The 14,352-nt window shown below is 39.4% G+C and overlaps 1 pseudogene; it reads left to right on the forward strand.

The window, feature by feature from the left end:
* On the forward strand, positions 5,333-6,347 carry LOC102173079 (annotated as a pseudogene).

Genomic DNA, 14,352 nt, shown 5'->3' on the forward strand with positions numbered 1-14,352 from the left:
GAGACGAGTAATGAGTCATGCTGATCACAATGTTCTCTCATTATTTGTTCACATACACCCTTGTGTGTCATCTCAGAACACACGTGCAGAGATGGAGAAAACAGAGCCTGCTTCTGCATTTGCTTCTTTCTTTCCAACACAGATGTTTGGCAGCACTCATGAGATGGCATTGTGCTAATACTGAGCCACGTTTATGCTTGTGTTTATCTTCAAATATATCTAACTGGTTTGAAGCCATAAATTTTTTTAGCTATAATTACAATTATGCCCTGGGTGACATTGTGGATGGCTTATTGTGTTTCTAAAAAGGTAGGAAAGTCTGCTTCTGGGAATTAGTGAGTGAATGTAATGATTCTAGAGGCAACAATATGTATCATAATGAACCCAAGTCAATATTTTTATGGTGGGATTTGATGCGTTTGTTGCTGCTTTCTTTTCTAAGTTAAAAAAAAAACAGAGTTGGAGTAAACAGCTAACATTTTCACAAAAAGCTGGAAATTTTAAATACATGGGTTATTTCCAAAGGTAATAAAAATATAGAATATGAAAAATAATGCAATGAATTCTTCACTTATAGAAAACAATCTCCATTGTCCAGATACTCAAGTATCTAAAACACAACTTCAATCTATAACTTAACTCCCTACTTACCTTTTTTCTTTTAATTATGTAAATTTTAGGTGTACAGCATTATAATTTGACAGCTGTGTACGCTACAAAATGATCACTGCTACAAGTCTGGTTATCATTCATCACCATACAGTTGATCTCCTTCATGCCTCTTACCTACCCCCAACCCACTTTCTCTCTGGGAAACACTACTCCATTTCCTGTATCTATGAATTTGCTTTGTTTTATTATATTCTACATATGAGTGAAATGATATGACATTTTTCTCAGTATGACTCACTTCAGTTAACATAATACCTTCAGCGTTCATCCATGTTGTTACAAATGACAGGATTTCATTCTTTTTTATAGCTGAATAGTAGTCCTATAAATAGATAGATACACATATATGTATGTGTGTGTGCCACATTTTCTTACCCATTCATCCATCAAAGGACCCTTAGGTTGTTTACATATCTTGACTATTGTACGCAATGTTGCAATGAACATAATTCATATATCTTTCAAATTAGTGTTTTTATGCTTGTCATATAAATATCCAGAAGTGGAACAGTTAGAGCATATCTTAGTTCTATTTTTAATTTTTTTTGAGGATTGTCTATACTGTTTTCTGTAATGGTTCTGAAAAACTTGAGGAAATTGGACTTTACACTTCTGTTTTTGTCCTACAGGAAAAGGGAGGGATTGTATTGTAATAAGGGATGCAAACTAGTACAGCCACTATGGAGAACAGTGTGGAGATTCCTTAAAAAATTGCAAATAGAACTACCTTATGACCCAGCAATCCCACTGCTGGGCATACACACCGAGGAAACCAGAATTGAAAGAGACACATGTACCCCAATGTTCATCGCAGCACTGTTTATAATAGCCAGGACATGGAAACAACCTAGATGTCCATCAGCAGATGAATGGATAAGAAAGCTGTGGTACATATACACAATGGAGTATTACTCAGCCGTTAAAAAGAATTCATTTGAATCAGTTCTGATGAGATGGATGAAACTGGAGCCAATTATACAGAGTGAAGTAAGCCAGAAAGAAAAACACCAATACAGTATACTAACACATATATATGGAATTTAGGAAGATGGCAATGACGACCCTGTATGCAAGGCAGGAAAAAAGACGCAGATGTGTATAATGGACTTTTGGACTCAGAGGGAGAGGGAGAGGGTGGGATGATTTGGGAGAATGGGAATTCTAACATGTATACTATCATGTAAGAATTGAATCGCCAGTCCATGACTGACGCAGGGTGCAGCATGCTTGGGGCTGGTGCATGGGGATGACCCAGAGAGATGTTGTGGGGAGGGAGGTGGGAGGGTGGTTCATGTTTGGGAACGCATGTAAGAATTAAAGATTTTAAAATTTTAAAAATAATTAAAAAAAAAATAAGGGCTGTACAAGGCTATTAGCATGAGATTCTAAGCATAGTGGTAACAGAACTTACTCCAAGTAGCCAGGCAATGGTCCTGGCTGCAGAGAGTAAAATGAAAGGTGGATTGCAGTCTTCACGCCTGGGCCCTCCAGGCCCTCCAGCCTTGGGCCTATGGGTGAGCTGGAGAAGGAAAGAGCAGGGACAGGCTGAGGGCTGTGTCCTGCAGGGCTCCAGAACCCACTCCATAGCAACCAACCAGCCTGGTCCAGGCCTTGAAAGCAGTAAACCTCTCCCCCATCTCTGCCCCCATAACCTAATGGCCACAGCGGTCTCCATGGGCTGTGGTCCACAAGATCAGACCTGTTTGGGGCCTCAGGAGCCTGAGGACGGGTGGGAACTGGATGCCTTGCTCCTTCACTGATGACAGCTGAGCAGGGTCTGGGGACCCGGCCATGAGGGCATCATCAGCGGAGATATGCCTCTTCAGCCCTGCCTGTGCACTGGTGGGAGGACCCGGACTGTGTGCTCCATGAAAACTCCCAGCCAGTGTTAACTGGCTGGAGTAGAGACTGCCTTCTCTTAGCCAGGCCCTGACCTCAAAGGGTGAAAGTTAAGACTTGGGACCTTGCCTTTTCTTGTCAGATGGAGAGTAACATTTGTTTTGGTGGAGGTTTACAGGCATAACATGACCTGACTGTGAGCTCCCTTCAAGCACAAAAGATCTGACCCCAAGAAGTTTGCAATAACTAACCACATTCCTCCCTCAACTTTCCTATAAAAGGATTTTGCTGAAAATTTTCAGAGAGTCCAGGATTTTTAAGCCATGAGCCACCTATCTCCTTGCAAACCTTTCTCTGCTCCAGTCTCTGATGTTTGGCCTCACTGTGCCTTGGGTACAATAACTTGAGTTCAGTAACAATCTCATTGTGGTTTTGTTTTGCATTTTCCTAATAACTGGGAAAGATCGTTTCATGTGCCTGTTGACTATTTACTTGTCTTCTTTTGAAAAATATCTGTTCAGATCTTCTGTCGATTTTAAAACCAAACTTCTTACTTCAAGTTTCTGAGTGCCTTATATTTGAAATGTCTTTCAAGGAGGAATGAAAACAAAAATAAACTGGAGATAAAAATAGTAAAATATAGGTATGCAAAAACATTGGAGGTAAACTGGGCTTAAGTAGGTACATTTTCAGAATGGCTGAAATTTTTGCTTTTAATACTAAATGACAGTAATGTGTCACATTATAAATGACCTGATGTCACATTATTATGTGCCATGCACTGACCAGGTGCTTAAGAATTTCCTCTTACTTTCTTATTTTGTGGAATAAAGAACTAAACATCAAAAATGTCAAGTAAGTTGTCCAAATATCCAAACCTATTAATAAATAAAATTGCAAAATACAAAAAAAATTCATTTCAGCATTTAAAAATAGAAATCTGCCTTAATTATAAGGAAACTGCTCTGTGTGTGAAGTCACTTCAGTCTTTTCTGACTCTTTGCAGTTCTATGGACTCTAACCCACCAAGCTCTTCTGTCCAAGGGATTCTCCAGGCAAGAATACTGGAGTGGGTTGCCAAGTCCTTTTCTAGGAGATCTTCCTGATCCAGGAATCAAACCCACATCTCTTTACATATCTGGCATTGGCAGCCAGGTTCTTTATGACTAGTGCCACCTGGGAAGCCTAAGAAACTGCCCTACCTCTGTGTCATAGCAGTGTAAAACCTCAGGGTCCAACACTGTACCTGCTGTATCACATGCACACAACATTCACATTATTGAAGAATCAAAATGAAGAAAATGATAAAACAATGGGAAAAATATGGAGGAAGTGTTTATGTCTTTGTTGGTAACATAGAATCATCATTAAAATCCTTAAAATCAAAATCCCTATTAAGCTTTCCCCTCCAATATTTTATATCTAACTGATACTGTTTTGGAAAATCTTAACCAAACTTCATAGAAATATATCCAAATGAAAATGAAAAACAAGAGTATTTTTTAGATAAATGCATATCATTCACCATGAAGTTTTATGGCATTATTTAGACAGTTTGCTGCGACTTCACTTTCACTTTTCACTTTCATGCATTGGAGAAGAAAATGGCAGGCTTCCGCCTATGGGGTCGCACAGAGTCAGGCACAACTGAATCGACTTAGCAGCAGCTGCTGCCTTTTTTTCCTTTTAACTTCCTGACTTTGGATTATATTAGAGGAACTGAATCCTGGACATCTGAGTTTTTTCCTGTGGTTTTCTAGATTTTCTATTTTCCAATTTATATATTAATATCACTAGCTATTCTGTATGTATCTTTTTAAAAGTGAAGTCATCCAAGGAAGAAAAGGTGTAATATTTGTTCAGTTCAGTTCAGTCCTTCAGTCGTGTCTGACTCTTTGCGACCCCATGAATTGCAGCACGCCAGGCCTCCCTGTCCATCACCAACTCCTGAACCTCACTCAAACTCACATCCATCGAGTCAGTGTTGCCATCCAGCCATCTCATCCTCTGTCATCCTCTTCTCCTCCTGCCCCCAATCCCTCCTAGCATCAGAGTCTTTTCCAAAGAGTCAACTCTTTGCATGAGGTGGCCAAAGTACTGGAGTTTCAGCTTTAGCATCATTCCTTCGAAAGAAATCCCAGGGCTGATCTCCTTCAGAATGGACTGGTTGGATCTCCTTGCAGTCCAAGGGTTGAATGTAAAGAAATTTCATTGTTTATTTTTTCATACAAAATAGAATTGTGTTTAGTTGTAGAAATTGACCTCTATGTTTCTCTCTCTATTTCTCTCTCCCCACTGTTTTTTTTTTTTTCATAAAGTCATGTTTGAAGTCTAAAATTAGAGACACAACAGTTTCTGAACAGAAAAAAAAAAGGCTTCCTCCAGGCCATTACGAGTCATAGTTCACTTGTTCACGCCTTTCTCTGTCCCAGTAAAATTTCCCGTACTCACCCTATTCAGAAGGTCTTTGAATCAGCCACCTGATTCATGTGTAAACATGCACTAAGTTGTAGATTAATTATGTCATTTATAATTTAAATTATGAATGCCTTAACCTTTGCCTTTTACTTTAGTTCATGGTATCTTCACCCAAAGAAGTGGCTAATATGACATCTCCAAAAAGACTGGAGTCACAGGGGAAAAGTCAGAAAATAAAACAACAGGTCAGATAAGAGGTTAAGTTAGATGAACTTAGCAGATACGCTTAGGCTATGGTGGCGGTTGTAGCCACGCAGAGCCTGGCTGTTCTGTCCTGCCAGGCATCCACAGTGCTGTTCTGTCCTGCCAGCCCGCAGCCCCAGCTGGCCAGGGTCTGCTGGTCATGGTGCTGGGCCAGCAAGGTACAAGCCCTGAGAAGGTGTTCGCTGTGTACACCAGGTGGGGAGCTGGGAGGACGCCCCAGGCATGCAAGCAACAGCACCTCACACACCTGAGCCCGGAGGAGAAGGTGCTGCAGAGGAAACTGAAAGCAGAGTAGCAGCTCAGACAGCCAGAGACCGAAAGAAAGATCGAGTGAGAGAGCTGAAACAGCAAGTGGTAGATATGGGAGAAGAAAACCAGAAACTTTGCTAGGAAAATTAGCTTTCACAAGAGAAAACTCGTTTGTAGTTGAGAACCAGAAGTTAAGACAGCTCCTGGGAATGGATGACTGAAGAGGAAGCAAAGACCAGGGGGAATGGAGCCGGGCTGGTGGCCTCCTCTGCTGAGTCCACAGCAGGTGCAGAACCAGTCGTTATCCCTCCAGCACATTCCTGACGGATTCTCACAGTGTTGACTGTTCATACTCTGAGTCTGATTACCTGTCTGACACTTTCCTCAACTTGGACCCAGTCATGTTCCTCAGATGTCCTTCCCCAGAGTCTGCCAGACTGCAGTAGCTCCCATATGAGGATTCAGAAGGACCCAGTTCCTTACTGACCTCCCCTTGTCCATCCTTGAGGATGTCATCAGCCAAGCTGAAAGCCATTAATGAACTGATTCACTTTGACCATGTATGCACAAAGGATATAGTCTTAGAGACACCCTCTGAGATAGAGAGCCAAGTTAGTGTGGTAGTGAAGATTGAGGAAGCACCTTTCAGTCCCTCGAAAAAGATCACCCTGAATTCACTGTCTCAGTGAAGGAAGAACTTGTAGAAGATGACTTCATTCCAAAGCTAGATATCTCAGATCTCTTTCAATCAGCCATTGCCTAAAGCTATCTTCCTGCCTACTGGATGCTTGTGGTGACTGTAGCTATGAGGGTTCCCCTTCTCTCTTGAATGACAAGTCCTCTCTGACCATTCTTGGGAGGACCCTTTTGCCAGTGAACTCTTCCCATGGCTGATTAGGGTCTAAAGACTGATCCAATACTGAGCTCTTTTCTTCACAATTACACGGCCTGGAGGACAGCACAGAGGCCTGTGCTTCATCCAAAAAGCCAAAGCACAGAGTGTATGGTCCTAGATAATTCCTCAAAAGTATTGGTTCAAAAACTCATAGGTCACCCCAAGTATTGTCTTTTGATATTCAGAGGTCCAAGGTATGCAGATACATTACTATAATTAGAATTACAGCTGCTGAGGGTGTACCTTTATCTTCAGTTCAGTTCAGTTCAGTTGCTCAGTGGTGTCTGACTCTGCAACCCCATGAATTGCAGCACACCAGGCCTCCCTGTCCATCACCAACTCCCAAAGTTCACTCAGACTCGTGTCCATCAAGTCAGTGATGCCATCCAGCCATCTCATCCTCGGTCGTTCCCTTCTCCTCCTGCCCCGAATCCCTCCCAGCATCAAAGTCTTTTCCAACGAGTCAACTCTTCTCATCAGGTGGCCAAAGTACTGGAGTTTCAGCTTTAGCATCATTCCTTCCAAAGAAATCCCAGGGTTGATCTCCTTCGGAATGGACTGGTTGGATCTCCTTGCAGTCCAAGGGATTCTCAAGAGTCTTTTCCAACACCACACTTCAAAAGCATCAATTCTTCGGTGCTCAGCTTTCTTCACAGTCCAAATCTCACATCCATACATGACCACAGGAAAAACCATAGCCTTGACTAGACGAACCTTAGTCAGCAAAGTAATATCTCTGTTTTTGAATATGCTATCTAGGTTGGTCATAACTTTCCTTGCAAGGAATAAGCGTCTTTTATTTTCATGGCTGCAGTCACCATCTGTAGTGATTTTGGAGCCCCAAAAAATAAAGTCTGGCACTGTTTCCACTGTTTCCCCATCTATTTCCCATGAAGTGATGGGACCGGATGCCATGATCTTCGTTTTTTGAATGTTGAGCTTTAAGCCAACTTTTTTACTCTCCTCTTTCACTTTCATCAAGAGGCTTTCTAATTCCTCTTCACTTTCTACCATAAGGGTGGTGTCATCTGCATATCTGAGGTTATTAATATTTCTCCCAACAATCTTGATTCCAGCTTGTGTTTCTTCCAGTCCAGCGTTTCTCATGATGTACTCTGCATAGAAGTTAAATAAGCAGGGTGACAATATACAGCCTTGATGTACTCCTTTTCCTATTTGGAACCAATCTGTTGTTCCATGTCCAGTTCTACCTGTTGCTTCCTGACCTGCATACATATTTCTCAAGAGGCAGGTCAGGTGGTCTGGTATTCCCATCTCTTTCAGAATTTTCCACAGTTTATTGTGATCCACACAGTCAAAGGCTTTGGCATAGTCAATAAAGCAGAAATAGATGTTTTTCTGGAACTCTCTTGCTTTTTCCATGATCCAGCGGATGTTGGCAATTTGATCTCTGGTTCTTCTGCCTTTTCTAAAACCAGCTTGAACATCAGGGAGTTCGCGGTTCACATATTGCTGAAGCCTGGCTTGAAGAATTTTGAGCATTACTTTACTAGCGTGTGAGATGAGTGCAATGGCAGTAATTTTCCTTGAAGTACTTACACAAGGGTTACTGGACCAATGTCTTACACATGGAATTAATGAACAGCCCTTTATCATTTCTCTTTCCCTTTCTCAGCATTCCAGATTTGCCTCCAGCTGTAGGTCCTTTGGTTTGCTTCTGCAAGCAGAACACCTACCAGACGGGGCTCCTTTTCCCCCTTGTACAGTTCAGGTAAACATCAAGAATGTTTTGTAAATTATAGAAATTTTTTATATAAATACTTGATGGAATCTTTCCCTGCAAATGTAACTTTTGGAAGGTGATTTCTTTGCTTATTTAAAACTACCTGTGCAATTAAAAAGTACAATGCAGAAAAAAAAAAAATAGATGAAACCAACCCTATCAGGAGAAATACCTTCCACCTAGGAAAAGTTATCCCAGAGAATGACATCTGTCAAAACTTCTGGGAATGGGTACCTGTGTTTTTTGATAACCTAGTCTCTTTGCTTTTCCACTAAAGTTTTTAAACCCTTTTTTTTTTTAATTTCTGGAGCCTGTTATGAATCATTTTATAGATCAAAGCAGAAAGGGAAAACGATCAGCAGTTTATCAAATATATTAGAAAATGTAGAAATTCTCAAGATATGTATCAGTCTAAAGAGTGTAGGAAATTACTTCTCAAAAGTAAACACTTGCAAGTGAACATTTGCCTTCCTAAATCACCAAGAACCAACTTTATTGAATCAGCTAGAGCAGCATTTCATTATTTTCCTGTTGATCAGAATTTCATTAAGCTGTTCTTTAATGCTCCATGACTTTGTTTGCTCTGGATTTACATTGCTCAACCATATCCCTTAAACTTAATTAAGTTTATTTGTTCAGGCTTTGTACACTTTTCTTTGTTCTGCAGCAAAAGTAGGTAAAAATCAAGGGACACTCCTTCATCTGTGAAGCTGTCAGTCCGTCATAACTTGAATATTGATTTTGGGGGAGGTTGTGACATTCCCTAGGTGAGCATGTCAGGTTTGTTGACAGAAAGTTCTCTCCTTAATTGAATATGATGCCTGTATGGGAAGTGATGAAGTATGTCAGTGATGTATAAGTTTTCTCTGCCACTGGGTGTGCAGTAGAGGGTAATGATATTCCATCGTGTGCTGACCAAATCCATGTGCCTTGTCTTATTACTTCAGTATTTTTTCTACTAAAGACCTCAGAGCAATACAATTATTCATCCAAGAGATGATTATGCATTAAAAAACCTTGAAGCATGAAATATCAGATGGGGATAGTCATAAGTGTTTTGCCACATGAGTGATAATTTTAATTTGGTCGCTAAACTTTCAGTGTAGTTTTACTCATCTGTAATATGGGAGTAGTGATCATCCTTCCTATCATTAACTACTTTTCAACAGTGTTGTAAAGATTAATTTATGTTCTTAAATGGCTTTTCAAATAAAAAATGCAGTGTAAATGTTAGTTTCTAAATCGTATCCCTTCTTGGTCAGAACTAGTTTTTTCTCTGGTTTACATCTAAAATGCTGCATGAGAAGAAATAAAATTTTAGTTAGCTTTGAAAGAGAGATTACACCTTAAACTTACACAATTTTTACATGCCAATTTTTTCTCAGTTTGAAAAAAGGAAGATACACTTCTCAGTACTTTATAAAAATAATCAAAAAGGGGTTTGCTACAATAATTTAACAATTACATTATCTAAATCACTATTTTGTCATTTATGGATTTCAGATACCAAAAAAAAAAAAATACCCTGTATACTGATTTTCAGCCTACCAAATTGCATTCTTTGCACTGTTATACAAATTTGCTTAAAATCATTTCTTCTGATAATGATGCAAACATATTCTGAGGAAACATTTTGTAAAGTCTGGATTTCTCAAGCTTTCATTTGACTCAAATATACATTTAAGTGATTGGTCACTAAGGCCTCTGGCTATTTCATATCTGGCAAAATTATAAGGTACAGATTCTCATAAATATGAATAAAAACAGTAGAAGTAATTTCTGCCTGTGCTGGTGCCCCTAATCAATCATTAACATTGCTCTGCAGCTAACCAACACGATCGGGTGTTAAGAACCTAAAACATCCAACAGCCTGATCTCCCAGCTCCTTGCATGAGTGAAGGAATGTCTGTTATGTTTCCTAATGTTAGTTAGGTTCATGATACGGGATCTGATTAGAAATAGGGAAGAGGGCACTTGCCCTGTACTCTGTCTTGAAATGCCCTCTCCACTGAACCCTTTCCTCCTTCATACTCCTGTTTCAGTCTTTAGATTTAAACTCTGTAATCAGTCCCCCAGGTCATCCACTCCTCAGGAAATTCTACACAGCTTGTCTGTTTTGCTTCTGTGAATATGTCCTCTTGGTCCACTCCTTTTCAGTCTATCTCCTCTGTTGTCCCCTTCTCCTCCTGCCCCCAATCCCTCCCAGCATCAGAGTCTCTTCCAATGAGTCAACTCTTCGCATGAGGTGGCCAAAGTACTAGAGTTTCAGCTTTAGCATCATTCCTAGAAGTCTCTAAAGTCCACCAGAATTTATTTTACCCTTCTGTAGTGATAAATGTGTAGCTGAAAAGCAGATATCCAGCCAGGAGTTACTTTCACAGGCATACTGAAAGTATGATTAGTTCTATCTAATTGAATATGAGTGGATGTGATATGTGCTACTATCATAATGGTTTTTTTTTAAGTTGGTCTTCCTTTTTTGTACAAAATTTGTTTGAATCAAGGCCTTCGGAAATAGCAAAGTCACAAAAGGGAAGGATGGGTCCCTGAATCACCAAATGGAAGAAAGATGCCTACCAACATAACATGTATGTGAGAAATAAACATTTATTTTGTGTTGACCCATTACGTTCTGAATCTATTTTTACAGCAGTTTAGACTATCCTAACTAATACACACATGAATTCTTTACCCATCTCTCCCTGAGACGTATTGATTTGGCTGGTTCAGTCTACATCTCCACTCTCTCATTACTGGAACTGAGAAGTTGAGCAGATCTCAAGGAAAAAACAAAATTAAAACAAAACAAAACAAAGAAAGAAACACCCACACACCACATTACCATATATCTCTTTACATTTGTGAAATCAAATACCAAATGAATTCTTAATTTTAGTGCTAGTCCAAAATATTACTGCAATTTTCTGGTACATTTTCTGGTACATTTTCCTACTCATATTTTATTATCAGCTTCCAGGACCTCTTCCTTTTTCCTAACTTTCACCTCATGATCTTTTATCTTATTTCACTGGGAAAATGAAGCCATTGGCAAATCTTCCACATACTCCCATCACCAAATATAAGATTTTCTCCCTGCCTTTCTTTTTAGGGGCAAATCTTTATTTTGCCACCTAAGCCAACTCTCCAACTCAGCCAGACTCCTCTCTGACTCAAGGTTACTCATGGATCATAGGTCATATTATTCTCTTTCTACCTGACCTCAGTTCAATTCATTTGCTCAGTCGTGTCCAGCTCTTTGCGACCCCATGAATCGCAGCACGCCAGGCCTTCTTGTCCATCACCAACTCCCGGAGTTCACTCAAACTCATGTCCATAGAATGGGTGATGCCATCCAGCCATCTTATCCTCTGTTGTCCCCTTCTCCTCCTGCCCCAAATCTCTCCCAGCGTCAGGGTCTTTTCCAGTGAGTCAACTCTTCACATGAGGTGACCAAAGTATTGGAGTTTCAGCTTCAGCATCAGTCCTTCCAATGAACACCCAGGACTGATCTCCTTTAGGATGGACAGGTTGGATCTCCTTGCAGTCCAAGGGACTCTCAAGAGTCTTCTCCAACACCACAGTTCAAAAGCATTAATTCTTCAGCTCTCAGCTTTCTTCACAGTTAGTAAGTATATTTTAGATAAGTATACATATGTATATGAAGAAGTGTGATGGGTTAGTCGCCCAGTCATGCTTGACTCTTTGCAACCCCAGGACTGTAGCCCACCAGGTTCCTCTGTCCATGGAATTCTCCAGACAAAAACACTGGAGTGGATAGCCATTCCTTTCTCCAGGGGATCTTCTTGACCCAGGGATTGAACCTGGGTCTCCCACATTACAGGCAGTTTCTCTACTGTCTGAATCAATATATTATACATAAAATAATACTTCTTTGTATATAATATTAATATATACTAAATAAGTACATATAATAAATGTTGTCTTACATGTACTTTTGTAATATATATGCTTATTATATACATAAATATATAATACTATTCTAAAGGAGATCAGTCCTGGGTGTTCTTTGGAAGGAATGATGCTGAAGCTGAAACTCCAATATTTTGGCCACCTCATGTGAAGAGTTGACTCATTGGAAAAGACTCTGATGCTGGGAGGGATTGGGGGCAGGAGGAGAAGGAGACGACAGAGGATGAGATGGCTGGATGGCATCACCCACTCTATGGACATGAGTTTGAGTGAACTCCGGGAGTTGGTGATGGACAGGGAGGCCTGGCGTGCTGCAATTCATGGGGTCGCAAAGAGTCAGACCCAACTGAGTGACTGAACTGAACTGAACTGATGTGTACTACTTGTTTATACTATGTAATACTATGTATTATATATTTATTAACATAATATATACTTATTAAATATATTCATGAATTACTTCACATCTTAAAAATGAACCCCCTTTATCCTTCATTCTCTTACATTTTCTTCTTTAATCTTCTCTTTTATACTGAAATGCTCCCTGTTCTAGTCTTTTCATTCTTTCTCGAACCTACACTAATTAAGATTTTTATCTCCAACTTCTAGAACTGCTGTTATCAGAGTCTCTGATGACATCCCTGATGGCTAAATCCAATGGTCAATTTTTACCCACTTCTTCTTTAATCTAGCATCTATATTTAATCATTCCAAGATTTTTATGCACTTTTTTATCACCCAATTTCTGGGACACCACACTCCTCTATCATGTTTCCTTTATCTCACTGGCTGCTGCTTCTTATTTTCCTTTCCTATACCCTCATCACTAATCTGATTTCTAAATATTAGGTTAGGATTAGTTTTTAGACATCTTCTCTATCCACACTAGGTTCTCAGGTGATCTTATGTAGTCCTACAACTAAATTATCCATTCAATAATTAGAAATACTCAAATTTCTGTCTCCAAATAAGATCTATCTCCAAAAGTTCTGCTTCTGGTTCAACATTTTCTCTTTAATATAAAATACGAATGTAAACCTTATTATATTATAATGATATAAATCTCATTATAAATCTCAAGTTTAGCACAGGCACAATACAATTCAATCTTTGCTACAATCTGCACCTCCTTGGGTCTTCCCCTTTCCCAGTATATGGCAACATTTTGTATCAAATTGTCAAGGCAAAATTCTCTTTTTGTCAAGGCAAAGTTCTTCTCTTTTTGTCACATCCAACTGTATTGTACATTTCCCCTTGTATCAGAAAATATTGTTAGTTTTACCTTAAAATATATGCAAAACAGAACACTTCTCGTCACCTCCACTGCAGCCACCCAAGACAATATCATCTTTCCCTTGGTGTGTTGCTTCCTTTGTGCTACAAATTATATGTCAAAACACAAGTCAAACCATATTTTTTCCTTAAAACTCTCTAGTGGCTTTCCAATTCATAATAAAAGCTTAATTCTTTAAAAATTCTGTGTGATCTAGCTCCCACTACCACCACGACTTTGCTACATATCCCACTCTTTCTCAACAATTTAACTCTAGTCTTGTGTTATTGCCTTTCCTCCAACACGCTTATGCACATTGCCATGCCTGGGACTTTATACTCACTGTTTTTTCCACCTAGAATTCCTTTTCAGGATATTACGTGGGCTGCTCCCCAGTTTCCTACAAGTATGGATAAAGTGTAAGTTCTCAAAGATACTGTGACTATCCTATAAAGAAAACTCTCTTCATTTGCTTTTACCTTGTGCTTCTTTGCTTTTTTTTTTTTAATAACACTGTTGCCACATAACATTTATTTCTCTCATTTCTCTTCTCCCCACACTACTTTATAAGCCTCATGTCAGCAAGGACTCTGAAAACTCTCCTTCTTATAATTTTCAACCCCTTGAACAAATGTCTTAAAGGAAATTCAAAATAAAGACCGATCTATCAAACGAATTAATAATCCTCCAAACACGTTATGAACACATTAGAAATAATATGAATAACTGTGAGTGAGGAATATTGAATTTATCAAGGGAGCTTTGTCAAAATTCATCCAAATTACTGTCTTTCTCCAATTACACTTTAATATTATATCATATTCTTTGAGTGGAGGAAAATTCTGACAAAATTCTCTTGATGATTCTGACTTTAAAATCTCTCCCCCAGATTTCTGACACTCTTGGGCTTCTACTAGCTCCAAATGGCATAATTGTCTTTAAATAGCTTCACAGACACCCACAAACTATTTTTGACAGTTCATAAGACAGGCTGAGTTATGAGATCACAGTTAGTGTGATAGTTCAGAGTAAGTGCTTGATAAGTTATAACTCATCTGGGAGCATGTA

Source organism: Capra hircus, chromosome 6 (genome assembly GCF_001704415.2).
Source record: "Capra hircus breed San Clemente chromosome 6, ASM170441v1, whole genome shotgun sequence".
NCBI classification, from domain to species: Eukaryota; Metazoa; Chordata; class Mammalia; order Artiodactyla; family Bovidae; genus Capra; species Capra hircus.